This window comes from Ictalurus punctatus, unplaced genomic scaffold, assembly GCF_001660625.3.
Source record: "Ictalurus punctatus breed USDA103 unplaced genomic scaffold, Coco_2.0 Super-Scaffold_100068, whole genome shotgun sequence".
Classification (NCBI taxonomy): Eukaryota; Metazoa; Chordata; class Actinopteri; order Siluriformes; family Ictaluridae; genus Ictalurus; species Ictalurus punctatus.
Genome location: NW_026521091.1, coordinates 235,322 through 248,039, shown reverse-complemented (window position 1 = coordinate 248,039; position 12,718 = coordinate 235,322). Strand labels below are relative to the sequence as shown.

Sequence of the window (12,718 nt, the reverse complement as noted above, 5' to 3'; positions counted from 1 at the left end):
GGACTGAGCTCCGGGCGAAGTTCGCAGGCTTTGCCCAGGGAGAGAGCGTCAATTAGCTGAATTTTTTCCTCGTTGATTTCAATGGTTTATGCGTTCCTAGTCAGGGCAAGCTACTGTTTGTTGCACCTCTTCCATCCTCCTCCACGGTCTGAAGCCAGCTGCAGCCACCTTTTCATCACCGTCATAATCTCAGCACTTGTTGCCCTTGATGTTAACGGGTTCTTTCGGACAGCATCTAATGAACATGAGGCAAAACAGTTGACAACTTCTGCAATTCGAGACACGCTAAAAAGGCTATTTATACTTCTACGTCAGACCTTTGCGTTGCCTGATGTGCACCTCTAAAAAAAACTGTAATGACGCGTCGTGTGTATGCAGACAACAGTTGTGATTGGTCATTTGTGCAAACAGAGACCCTCCCCAGGATGATAAATATATCTGCAGTAATTTCATATTCACTGAGAATAAATGTAATGAAGCAGATTGCTTGTAGCTTATAATAAAAGTGCTGAGGCTTATTACACACTTATTCAAGTTACAGTTAAATAATGAATATGGGCTTAAAGTGCAGTCCCTCATCTTTAATTTAAATGTATTCACATCCACATTGGAGGAAGGGTTTAGGAATTACAGCTCTTTAATATGTAGCCCCCTCTTTTTCAAGGGACCAAAAGTAATTGGCCATTTTACTCAAAAGCTGTTTCATGGACAGGTGTGGGCTGTTCCTTCGCTATTTCATCAGTTAAGCACAGGGTAGCTGCAGGTAACAGCACTTACATTTTTGGAAATTTCTTGACTATGATATTAAAAAGTATTAGATTTGAAGACCTGCACATCACTTCAGTCATGCTACACGATACATCAGCTATAATGGATTGTGTTCATGCATATACATCCATTCCTGGGTTTAAGTAAACTACAGCAGGGTAAACTTCTATAGAGGTAGATGGGAGACCAGAGCAAATATCCTGTTTGCATTACCATTTGCTCCAACAGTGAAAGAAAAATCCAGTATTTCCTTTCCATGACTTTCCAGGAAAGGAAAAAACTAGAGAGATAAGACTTTAAGGACCTGCAGACAGCCTGTAAGCAGGTAAAAGGTCTGGAGTTGATTCCAGGTGTGGCATTCACATTTGGAAGCTGTTGTTGTGAACGCACAGCATGCGGTCAAAGGAGCTCTCAATGCAAGTGAAACAGGCCATCCTTAGGCTGTAAAAAAGATCCATCAGAGAGATAGCAGGAACATTAGGAGTGACCAAATCAACAGTTTGGTACAGTCTGAGAAAAAAAGAACACACTGGTGAGCTCTGCAACAGAAAGGCCTGGATGTCCACAGAAAACAAAAGTGGTGGATGATCGTAGGATCCTTTCCATGGTAAAGAAAAACTCCTTCACAACACCAGCCAAGTGAAGAACACTCTCCAGGAGGCAGGCATGTCATTATCCAAGTCTCCCATGAAGAGACGACTTCACAAGAACAAATACAGAGTTCACCACAAGGTGCAAACCATTCATAAGCCTCAAGAACAGAATGGCCAGATTAGATTTTGCCAAAAAAAACATCTAAACAAGCCAGACCAAGCATTCTTTGGGCAGATGAAACTAAGATCAAACTGTACCAGAATGATTGGAACAGCTCGTGATCCAAAGCATACCTCATCATCTGTAAAACACGGTGGAGGCAGTGTGATGGCATGGGCATGCATGGCTTCCAATGGCACTGGGTCACTAGTAGTTATTGGTGATGTGACAGAAGATGCAATCAGATGAATTGTATGTGAATATATTGTCTGCTCAGATTCAGCCAAATTCAGTGAAGTTAATTGGACGGCGCTTCACTTTACACATGGACAGTGACCCAAAACATACTGCAAAAGCAACCCAGGAGTTTTTTAAAACAAAGAAGTGGAACATTCTGCAATGGACAAGTCAGTCACCTGATCTCAACCCGATCGAGCATGCATTTCACATGCTGAAGACAAAATTCAAGGCAGAAAGAACCACGAACATACAACACCTGAAGACAGCTGCAGTAAAGGCCTAGCAAAGCATCACAAAGGAGGAAACCCAGCATTTGGTGATGTCTGTGGGTTCCAGACTTCAAGCAGTCATTGCCTGCAAAGTATTCTTGACCTAAGTATTAAAAATGAACATTTTATTTATGATTATGTTCATCTGTCCAATTACATATGAGCCCCTTAAATAAGGGAACTGTGTATAAAAATGGTTGCAATTCCTAAACGTTTCATATGATATTTTTGTTCAACCCCTTGAATTAAAGCTGAAAGTTGCTGGCCTAAATTTAGCCTATTACCCAAAGACACTTAAAATTCAACATAGAAGCAAATACTCACATTTGCTGTAGATTGCTGTAGATGCTGTAGGCAGATTCTGTATCGAAGAAGAGGGGGGAACCCCGGATCTCCATTCCTAGAGCGGGTGCTGCGAAGATAGTTAAGTAGCATCATGATATCAGCAGTGAGATGCACAAGCTGGTAATGAGTGTCCAGATCGAGATCCAGATCCAGGTCCAGTAACGGAGAGAGAAGGGACTGACGACGGGCACCGGCACCTAGACATACAGAAGCGGTATTAGTCAGATGTGGATAAATTGGAAAAACACTTTAAAGATCTTTAAGAGTAATACACTATGGGTTGTTAGTCAAAAAGTCGAAAGAAGTGTACGAGCTGAGGAGTGCTAAAACACACACACACACACACACACACTCGTACAGTCAAGGGCGGGCAAGTAGACATAACACACACACACACACAATCTCACACACACATACTATTATAACTTTATAAGAATAATAAAAAGGAATATTAAGATATTATAAGGGTAATGTCTTATAATAATAACATATATATATATATATATATATATATATATATATATATACTCTTTATAAAAATGATAAGAAGTAGGAAGTACAGTAAACTGTTTTTTCAAGCAGTATATATAATAAGAGATATAGAGTAAATCTGAAAATAAAATATAAACTAGATATACAGGAAAATATAACTTACTCATGATTCAGATGGTGAAGATTCTCGTCTCGCAAGGGAGGCCTAAATTTTAAGAGAACCATGAAGAGAGCCAGTTATAAGGGTGGCTGGGTCAAACTGACCCCCCCCCCCCCCCTCGAGATAACAATAAGACCAAGGTCCCATTAGATTGTTTAGTCTCCTCCACTTTCTATTCTCTAGGTAAATCAAAACTGAAGATTCTGATGCCCTGGGTAACTGAAAACTCTGGTTTCTGATCCTCTGAGTAACTGGAAACTCTGGGTTTTTATTTTCTGGGTTATTAGAAATGCCTGGGTTCTGATTTTATGTGTAAATTAAAACCCCTGGTTTCAATTCTATGTGTAAGTGAAATAGGCCTTTTCTGGAACATAAGAGTAAGGTAAATGAGCTCTTTTTCAACCCTATTGGTAGTGAGATCATAGTCTTCTTGAAACATATGGGCTATTTAGTGTGTAAATACAGTATAAATACTGGAGCTTAACCTCAGGGTATTGGGATCACCTCTGAGAATTCTCATCGGTGTGGATCTCGTGTGGTGGAACGGAACAATAAATCTGGACCCTTGCTTCTTCTCACTCACGGCTGGTGTATTTTTTTCTATCTCCAACTGGGCTCTGAGGTAGATGTGAGTATTGGCTTCTAAGTTGAATTTTAAGTGTTTTGGGGTAATAGGCTAAATTTGAGCCAACAGCATCGAGGCAGCCAAGTTGTTTATCACTAGGACCCTGCTCCTATAGGACAGCTATGATTGAATCCATCTCCATCTATTTAGATTTTCTAGAACCTTATTGGTCAATCCATCCCAGTTCTTCTGCATATATCGATCTGTGCCAAAGAAGATCCCAAGTATTCTCAGTCCCTCCATGAACACTCCTATGGGAGGTGAGGTATATTTTCCTCCTGCCATTGACCTAGAAGCAAGGCATCAGTTTTGTTCCAGTTTACACGTGCAGATGATGCGCTCTGAAAGACATCCAGGCCAGAAAACACGTGACTGATGTCATCCTCGGACCTGATTATCACCGTCAGATCATCAGCATATGCTGTGACATTGACTGTGGTCACATCAGATAAGTCAGGGCTTAACACTGAAAACCCTTGCAGATTTTCTCGCAGGTGTCTTAGCAGGGGCTCAATGGGGAGAGTGTACAGCAGACCGGACAGGCTACAGCCTTGTGGAACACCTCTGTGCACGGAAAAGTTCTTGTTAGTGTTCCGTTTATTTTCAGCATACTGTACACATCAGTGTACAGCAGCCTAATCCATGAGATGAAGCGTCCACCAATGCCCAAAGCTGTTAGGGTCTTAAAAAGATAACCATGATCCAATCTGTCAAAAGCCTTCTCTTGACCTAGTGACACTAGTCCCATCTCTACCTTATATAGCTCTGTGAGGTGCAACAGGTCTCGCACCAGAAAAAGGTTGCTGAAGATTGAGCGTTCTGGGATGCAGTATGACTGGTCATCATGTAGTATTGTGGCTAAAAATCTTTTAAGGCGGTTTGTTAATGCCTTTGAAAAGATTTTATAATCTGTCCCAAGGAGGGAGACAGGACGCCAGTTCTTTAAGCTACCAAGGTCTCCTTTTTTGGGTAACAGGGTAATTACAGCTCTCCTACAGCTAAGGGGTAAGACTTTTGTTTCCATACATCTGAGTATGACAAAGTGCAGGTCTGGGCCAATCAAGGACCAGAATGTTTTATAAAATTCGGAGGTCAATCCATCCAGCCCCGGTGACTTTCCGTTTGACAGTTGTTGAGCAGCTGTACTGAGCTCTTCTAAGGACAGTGATTTTTCAAGTTCGTTTCTCTCACCCTCGCTCAGCTGTGGTAGTCCATTCAGAAGTTCTTCAGTTGCTTCAGGATCACATGGTTGACTATTGTACAGTTCCTCATAAAAAGATAGCGCTTGTAGAATGATGTCATCTTTGTCGGTAGTTTCTTGTCCATTGGGTAGTTTCAAGTGGCTGATGGACTTCTTCTCTCTGTTTTTTTTCTCCAGTGCAAAGAAGAAAGATGTAGATGAGTCCATTTTAGTATATTGTGTAAACTTGGCCCGCACCATGGCACCTTGATCTCTCTCTTCATACAAGTTTTTCAGAAGAATTTTATATATATATATATATATATATTGTCGCGACGGGCAGAGATCCGGCGCACACCAGAGGGAAAACGCTCCTTCTCCGACTGCCGCACCGGCACGACGTGGGCAGCTTCCTGCCGAACATTCCGCCAGCTGGAAGGACCGCCGCGGCAGGGCGGGGCTGACGCGACTCCGGCCCGCGATTGGCGGATCCAACGGGGAAGTCCCACCACTCAGGCGACGACGGAGGAGGATAAAAGAGCGCGCTTCCGGCCGGGAAGCGGAAGAGAATATCGTGGCGTCAAAACGGACTCCGTGCGTGTTTGCAGCGATTCGCAACCTTCGATCACGACGGTAACCTCACGCCTCACGCTAAATTCTTCTCTCTCTCTCTCTCTCTCTCTCCCTCTCTCCAGGAGTCGTAAGCGCGGACGAGACCGCCGGATAGTGAGAGTCGCACACACGGAGGACGCCGGCCCGGGAAAACCCCCGCCCCGCCTCGGGAATCCCGCCTCCGCCACGAGTCGACTCCGCCGGCCGTCACGCCTTCACAAACCCCCGCACTCTTCCATTTATCACACGTTCACCTCACCCTAGCCACAATAAAGCACCGTCTGCAACCACCCTTTGGTCTCCTGTGGGTCTGTACGCCGCCCTTCCCCGGGCTAATTCCTCACTATATATATATATATATATATATATAGTGAGGAATTATAGAGAGAGAGAGAGAGCTTCTAAATACTAAGGAAATTGAAAAAGAGCCCTGAAATGTTAATGGAAATCATGGAAGAACTTTGAGACTGAAAAGAGAGGAGAAGAGTCTCCTAAAACTGGGGAAAAGAAACCCTCTCAATATTATGAAACTTGGGGAACAGCATCACAAAGATGAGTTGAGACGTGTCTTTCATCAAGTCTGGTGAAATTGAGAAAGATCCAAATTGAGAACGAGGAATTCAAAGAAGCGCATCATGATTAAGAATGTGCCTTTCAAGAGGAACATGAGGAAGAGCTGATCTAGCCTGGCAACGCTGAGAAAGAGTCTTTTAAGACCAAGGATGTTGAGGAGCCTCTCAAGCCTGAGGAAGGTACGGAAGAAGTTCTCAAAAATAAGGAAGTTGAGGGAGAGTTTCTCCAAAATAAAGAAGTTGAGGACGAGGTTCTCAAAAATAAAGAACTTGAGGAAGATTTTCTCAAAACTTAGGAAGTTTAGGAAGAGCCTTTCAAGCCTGAAGAAGTTTAGGAAGAGTCTCTCAAGACCAAAGTGTCATGATTCCCCCTTGAAACAGCGTGCTCTAAGCGCGAATGCGTGAGCACCTGCTTTTCCGTTGTTGACCGTAGTGACATCTGGACACGTGTGTTTTGTTTGTTTCTGTCATGTCTCCTCCCTGTTCTGTCATTGGCTGGGATTTCACGTGGGTCTGTATTGCTCTCAGCTGCTAGCGGTTTAGACGCTGATCATGTCCACATATATACCGCGCGCCTTCCAGCACACAACGTGGAACATTATCGTAGAGTTAGTTTAGTTCGTGTCGTAGTCGTAGTCGTAGTCGTAGTCGTAGTCATAGTCACGGTCCATGTTTAGAGTTAGTTCGCGCTGGATTATCCGCTCCCAGTTCCTCGTCATAGTTCGTTTCTCGTTTTGTTTATCGACCCTGTTTTCCGTGACCATGACCTAGATTCCAGCCTTGCCCCGTGTATGCCTGTTTTCCAATCGCCTGACCTCTTGCATGTTTGCGGATTACGTTTTGGATCACGTTTTGGATTTGTCTGCCTGTCTCTCTTTCAAATAAACAACTGTTCATCCTGCACTTGCATCCGTCCTATCTCCGCTCCGTCACGATACGTGACACAAAGAAGGTGAGGAAGAGTTTCTCAAGACTTAAGAAGTTGAACTGAAAGGAAGTGTCTCAGGTCTGAAGAAGTTGAAGGAGAGGTTTAAAAAATAAGGAACTGGATGAAGTGGTTCTCAAAACTGAGGAAGTTCAAGAAGAACCTTTCAAGCCTGGGGAAGAAAAGGAAGAGTCTCTCAAGACCAAGGAAGGTGAGGAAGATTGCTACAAAGCTGAAGAAGAGTCTCTCAAGTCTGAAGAAGTTGAGGAAGAGCGTCTTCTCTTCTCTCCACTTGGGCAGGAAAACCATCCATGAGCTGCAGTAAAATGTAGCCTTAGTGTTTGTTGATACAGTGGGGGTCATGATGTCTGAGTCCAGCAGCAAGAATTGACCATTTTACTCAACTGGCCAGGTTGGTACACCTGCTGAATAAGATGTTTGAAACCTATTTGACTTGTCGAATAGAGTGCTTTTCAGTACAGAATCTAACTAGAAAGATTACTGGTAGATCAGAGAGAATAGTCGGGAACATATAAAAGGATTTGAAAACATCTTTTCCTACATCTTTGTGGGATTATATAACCGACTTTAAGTCCGGCAGTAACACACAGGTCTTTTTACCAGAAGTGTACTTAACTCCAGAGGTAGCTCAAATAAAAAATGGAGACAATGTAAACATTTTGTTATCTTTTAAAGGCTTGCAAAGTCTACCGTTTTCCATGGGGAACAAACAAAATGCATATATTTCCTGTGTAAAGTCCTACTTTGTCGGACATCTAAGGGGGAGGAGGCATACAGAATGGAGGACTCATTTCTTGACCGGGAGATAATGAACCTTCATGGCAGTTATTGTATAAAAAACCCTCTACCAAAAAGTTCTGTTGACTTACAGTGGCGGATTTTACGTTGTGCATTACCAACAAAAGTGCTTTTGTTTAAATGTAAATATGCACCGTCTCCACTGTGTACTTTGTGTGATGAACTCGATACTGTGCTTCATGTCTTTTGTGAATGTTGTAAATTATCTCCGCTCTTTAATCTATTGTATACAATGTTTCGTAGTTTGGGGATCATTTTCTCTAAAACAGGGTTTATTTATGGGGTAGATATTCTCGCTACAGGCAGGAAATCTGTACCTATTCGGATTTTTTGGTCGTCAAGCAAAATTAGCCATTTAGAAGGCTTACAAAATGGGATTGGAAGGGAAAGAAGTAAACATGGTTAAATTATCTAAGGCCTTGGTTGAGTCTAGGATTAGATTAAAGTACGAATTTTACCAAATGAATGGTGATCTTCCGATGTTTGAGAAGAAATGGTGTGTAAACAAAGGGGTAACTTATAAGAGGCGAGAATCTCTTTTTCAATTGGTAATGGTTGTTAAAACAATGTGTTCTGTATGTTAAGGTTTTTTAAATTGTAAAATAAATTATATTTTAAAAGTCAAAGTCTCTCTCTCTTCTCTCTCTCCCCATAGATGTGTCGTTATCTGTAGCATCCCTGCTGGTGCCTCTACAAATTACACCTGCAACATGAGGGGTCGTCATGTGAACATCATTCCCGATGTTATCCAGGCTCTCACGCTCTGTGAAGTGGAAGTCTATGGGGTTCCAGGTTACACTTTTGCATCCAGTTCACAATTTCATATACGTTTGAAGTCAAATTAAGTTTTACAACAGCTGCTAAATGTCAATACTGTTAATTTTTTTAGTGCCTGTTACTAAGAGGGCATTTCTGAGATTGAAGTTTAACAGCAGTGAGGATCTTATGAACCCTACTGTGAGGGACAAAATTCTTCAAAAGGTTTGTGTTTATGACATGTATGGTAGATTCATACATACACAAATAAATAAATAAATAATAGTACTTTTTCATCATAGATGATATCTGCCAATGTCCAGCCTTCAGTGCGTCAGATCCGTTGGACTAAGGAACCAGAGGTGGAAAAAGAAACTTAAAAAACGGTAGGAAATATCACTACTACTACTGCAATAATAATAATAATACAACTACTTCTACTGCTAATAATAGTAATATAGCCATAAGAGGCAGTCTGTGGGGTCCAAACACTCCCTGCGTATAGCACCCCCAGTGGCCAGTTCTTGTCAAGATTCATAGAACAATAGAGACCATATGTGAACTTTCTTACACATCACATTTTGTGATGATAACTCAACGCTAGTTGTGTAACCTACCTGCTGAAAGCCGACTGGCAGAAGGCAGACTTTTTTTTTTTTTTTAAGTAATTCAGTTACAGATTAGCAGAAAGCGCACAGCAAATTCTGCTCAGTTGGAATTTTGGTTCCTGAGAAACAGCTATTTGAACTTAACGCTGACCCTTATGAACATGAACAGCACGCCCCAGGTAGCCAATTTGAGTGAGATTGCATCAGATACTGTGGGGTCCTTCCCTGAACTTTATATTCAAGTTTTGTGGCAATAGCTTAATGGGAAACTTTTCAATTATCTGATAGGCCAATGACAGGCATGTTTTTTTCAGTAATTAAGTCATTATGAGAATCTATTATAGATTAACACATACTGTATATCTACCATACCAAATTTCAGCTTGATCAGACATACAGTTCCTCATAAACAGCTATCTGATCTTAGCTCTGCTCCCTTTGTATGACCAAATTTGGCACATAGCAAAAAATGCTAAACTAACTTTTGCCAACTAGTGCTAGGATGTTTGGCCTAGCTTCAGAAATTTGGTGACAGTCCTCAATAATTAATTTTTGGTGTGATGCTCACTAATTATCAAAAACATGTTGACATTTGTAAACAGCAACATCTCACTTTCCTGGGTAATGGGAGGGAGTACTACAACCCCAATTCCAAAAAAGTTGGGATGTTATGAAAAAATGTAAATAAAAACAGAATGCAATGATTTGCAATCTCATAAACCCATGTTATTCATGATAGAACATAAAAAACAAATCAAATGTGTAAACTGAGGAAATGTAGCATTTAAAGGAAAAAAAATAGGTAACTTTGAATTTATGGGCGCAACACGTCTCAAAATAATTTGGGCAGGGCAACAGAAGGCTGGAACAGTAAGTGTTACTAAAAAGAAACAGCTGGAGGAACATTGTGCTACTAATTATGTTAACTGGCAACAGGTCAGTAACATGATTGGGTATAAAAAGAGCATCTTGGAGAGGCAGAGTCTTTCAGAAGTAAAGATGGGCCTCTGTACACCAATCTGCGAAAAACTACAACTACAATTTGTGGAACAATTTCAGAATAATGCTCCTCAATGTAAATTGTGAAGGCTATGACTATCTCATCTACAGCACATCATATCATGAAAAAATTCAGAATCTGGAGGAAATCTGTGGCCCGAGTCTCTTTCCATAAATCTTAAATAAACACCTCCTTATAGATAGCTTCACCATATCAATGACTAAAAGTTTTTATTAAAGTAGTACCGCACAAATCTGTTTATTATTAGACTTTGATTATGTGGAATGTTTGCCAGAGAAGTCTCTGTGAATGATTTGCATCATAGAAAGGATAACTTATTACAATGAGCACGTTAATATAAACCTGAGATATGAATTGCAGCCTTCAGACCTTCTGACCTATCAGATTCCAGAGTGCAACAGCAGTGTGATATAATTTGTATTAAATACACTAAAATCTCTCTTGATAGTTATATGAAATTTGCAGAACATCAGTTTACTGTTACTTATTTATTAATTCATTGATTTATTTCTTTTACCTGAGTGATATCACTGTCAAGAATTTTGTCATTCTGACTTACAAGGTGGCAGAAATATATCTGAAACAACAAGAAAAAGATGAAGTGGAAGAAGAACTGTTCAAAGAACAAAAAGAAAAAAAATCAAATGTGTGAGGTTTGGGTGTAGCACTTGAAAATACTAGCTAACTGATGTTATAGGTTTATTAATTAGAAGTACTAGAAGTTTTTAGTTTATTTGTTTTGGGAAATGTATCTATGAAAAATTACCACAGGGTTTGTACAAGGTGCTTGAATTTGGCATTTGGAAATATAAGTACTGGAAGACCTTAAATAGCCTTTTTTTATGTAACAGTGGTTAAAAAGTGCTTGAATGTTATTTATTTATTGACTTTTTATCAATCACTTTAAAGGGTTTATTTTCAAAAGAACACGAATACAACCCTTTCACTCAAAATATGACTCCCCGCTGCAGCCCCTCCTCCTCCTGCTGTTCACTCATTCATTTTAACAGGCTTCGGACCACTTCTCAGACCCCTTTAGCAACTTTTTTTTTTTTTTAAAGCACCTAGCGACATATCTAGAGACTTTTCAGACAAACCTTAGCTACTTTCCGTAGAAGAGAATGGCCAGTACTGCCTGGTGAGTGCGAGGTCCTGCTTTCAGAAACAGAAAAAATATGTAAATGAGAACAGCTTTATTGGGAATTCGGCTGTATTAAAATTCAGCATGTGAGCACAGAGAGTAGGATGTATTATAAAGGGCTGACTCTAGGCAGAGTGAAAATACGATGCAATGGTGAAATTATGGTGAAAATGAAGCAATGACTGGGAAATACAAATTTAGTCCATCACGGCTGGGAAAAGGGGCTATATTAAAATGGTTGTTTAAAAAAATATATATATTTATTATTATTATTATTATTATTATTATTATTAATATTTTTTTGGAAATGAAGGATATGTTTGAATGACATCTCTTGTATAGTCCTTGAAAGAAAAAAAGTGCTCAAAGTCCTTGAAAGTCCTGGAATTTCATTATGAAGCATCTGTACAGTACATCTGTACTGTACCTGTTATATGTACTATGCGATTGATGTATTAAACATGCCTCTTGATTTCTGGGTTTAGCATAGTTATACCTCGGTTTGAGTTTAAAACAATTGCTAGATTTTCTGGTAGAATATTGCTAGTTAAGTTTCTCTCACAGATATTATTGAGTAGATAAAGTATATTCAGTAGCTTTTCTGGGATAGTGAGAATTTAGGTTAATATAGTAGAAAACAAAACACTCAGATTATCCTGGTTGTAAGAACTGCTCATTCATCTGTACACCTTTACAGTTTTCACTGCAGATATATCATCAGCTTTATTGAACAAGACTCAGAATCCTTGACACCTCCCAGCCAATCAGTCATCACAGTCATGATGAATTTTTGTATGGTTGGAAGCATGTTTAAAACACAAAGTGCTGTGATCATGTAAGAATGAGGTTTTACTCACTGGCATAAATGTGTTCACTTTAAACTTTGTTCCTTCCCTTAAACACTTACCTGCTTGAGAATTTCCAATGTTTGTAGAATGATGATTCTCAGTACAGCACATTGCCAAGTATTAATGGGCTTTAAATTTATTTATTTGTGACAATTATGGGATTTTCTAATTTGTTTAATATGTGAACTTCTTATCACTCCACCGTAGAAACAAAACAAAAAAAACCCAAACCACTAAATGCTGGCTTCATCTTCTTTTAACTTGATTGTCAGTGCTCAACTCAAACCAACAGCAGTATTATTAATAATATCAGGAATGATTGTGTCTAAAATCAACCACTGATTATATCCCACTTGTTTGTTTCTAGATTGTATGATTTATTTAGCCAAATCTAAACTCACTTCTCCATTTGTGTAACTGGATACTCAGGATAATAAAATTTCACTCTCGTTTCCATCCATCCCCATTTTCTACATCTCCTATCATACAGGAACCTTGAGCCTATCCCAGAGATCATAGGGCACAGGACAGGGTACACCCTGGACAGGGTACCAGTCCATTGCAAGGCACACTCACATATACAT

General features: G+C 40.1%; 3 long non-coding RNA genes across 6 annotated transcripts in view; 1 reads left to right on the top strand and 2 right to left on the bottom strand.

Annotated features, from left to right (window-relative positions):
• LOC128630884 (uncharacterized) overlaps window positions 1–12,718 on the bottom strand; it is a 111,659-nt gene that overhangs the window by 81,200 nt on the left and 17,741 nt on the right. The gene's annotated exons all lie outside the window — the stretch shown is intronic.
• On the bottom strand, window positions 33–11,281 carry LOC128630879 (uncharacterized). 3 transcript variants are annotated; one of them, XR_008395140.1, is made up of 4 exons: window positions 11,243–11,281; window positions 3,031–3,072; window positions 2,355–2,572; window positions 33–235 (listed from the first exon to the last, which is right to left on the bottom strand). It is a non-coding gene; the product is annotated as an uncharacterized LOC128630879 (long non-coding RNA). The 3 variants fall into 3 exon arrangements; XR_008395139.1 differs by lacking the exon at window positions 11,243–11,281 and adding an exon at window positions 8,806–9,125; XR_008395138.1 differs by lacking the exon at window positions 11,243–11,281 and having other exon boundaries at window positions 3,031–3,121.
• Window positions 5,963–10,861, top strand: LOC128630869 (uncharacterized). Its single transcript, XR_008395111.1, has 5 exons — window positions 5,963–7,353; window positions 8,416–8,552; window positions 8,650–8,741; window positions 8,819–8,902; window positions 10,708–10,861. It is a non-coding gene; the product is annotated as an uncharacterized LOC128630869 (long non-coding RNA).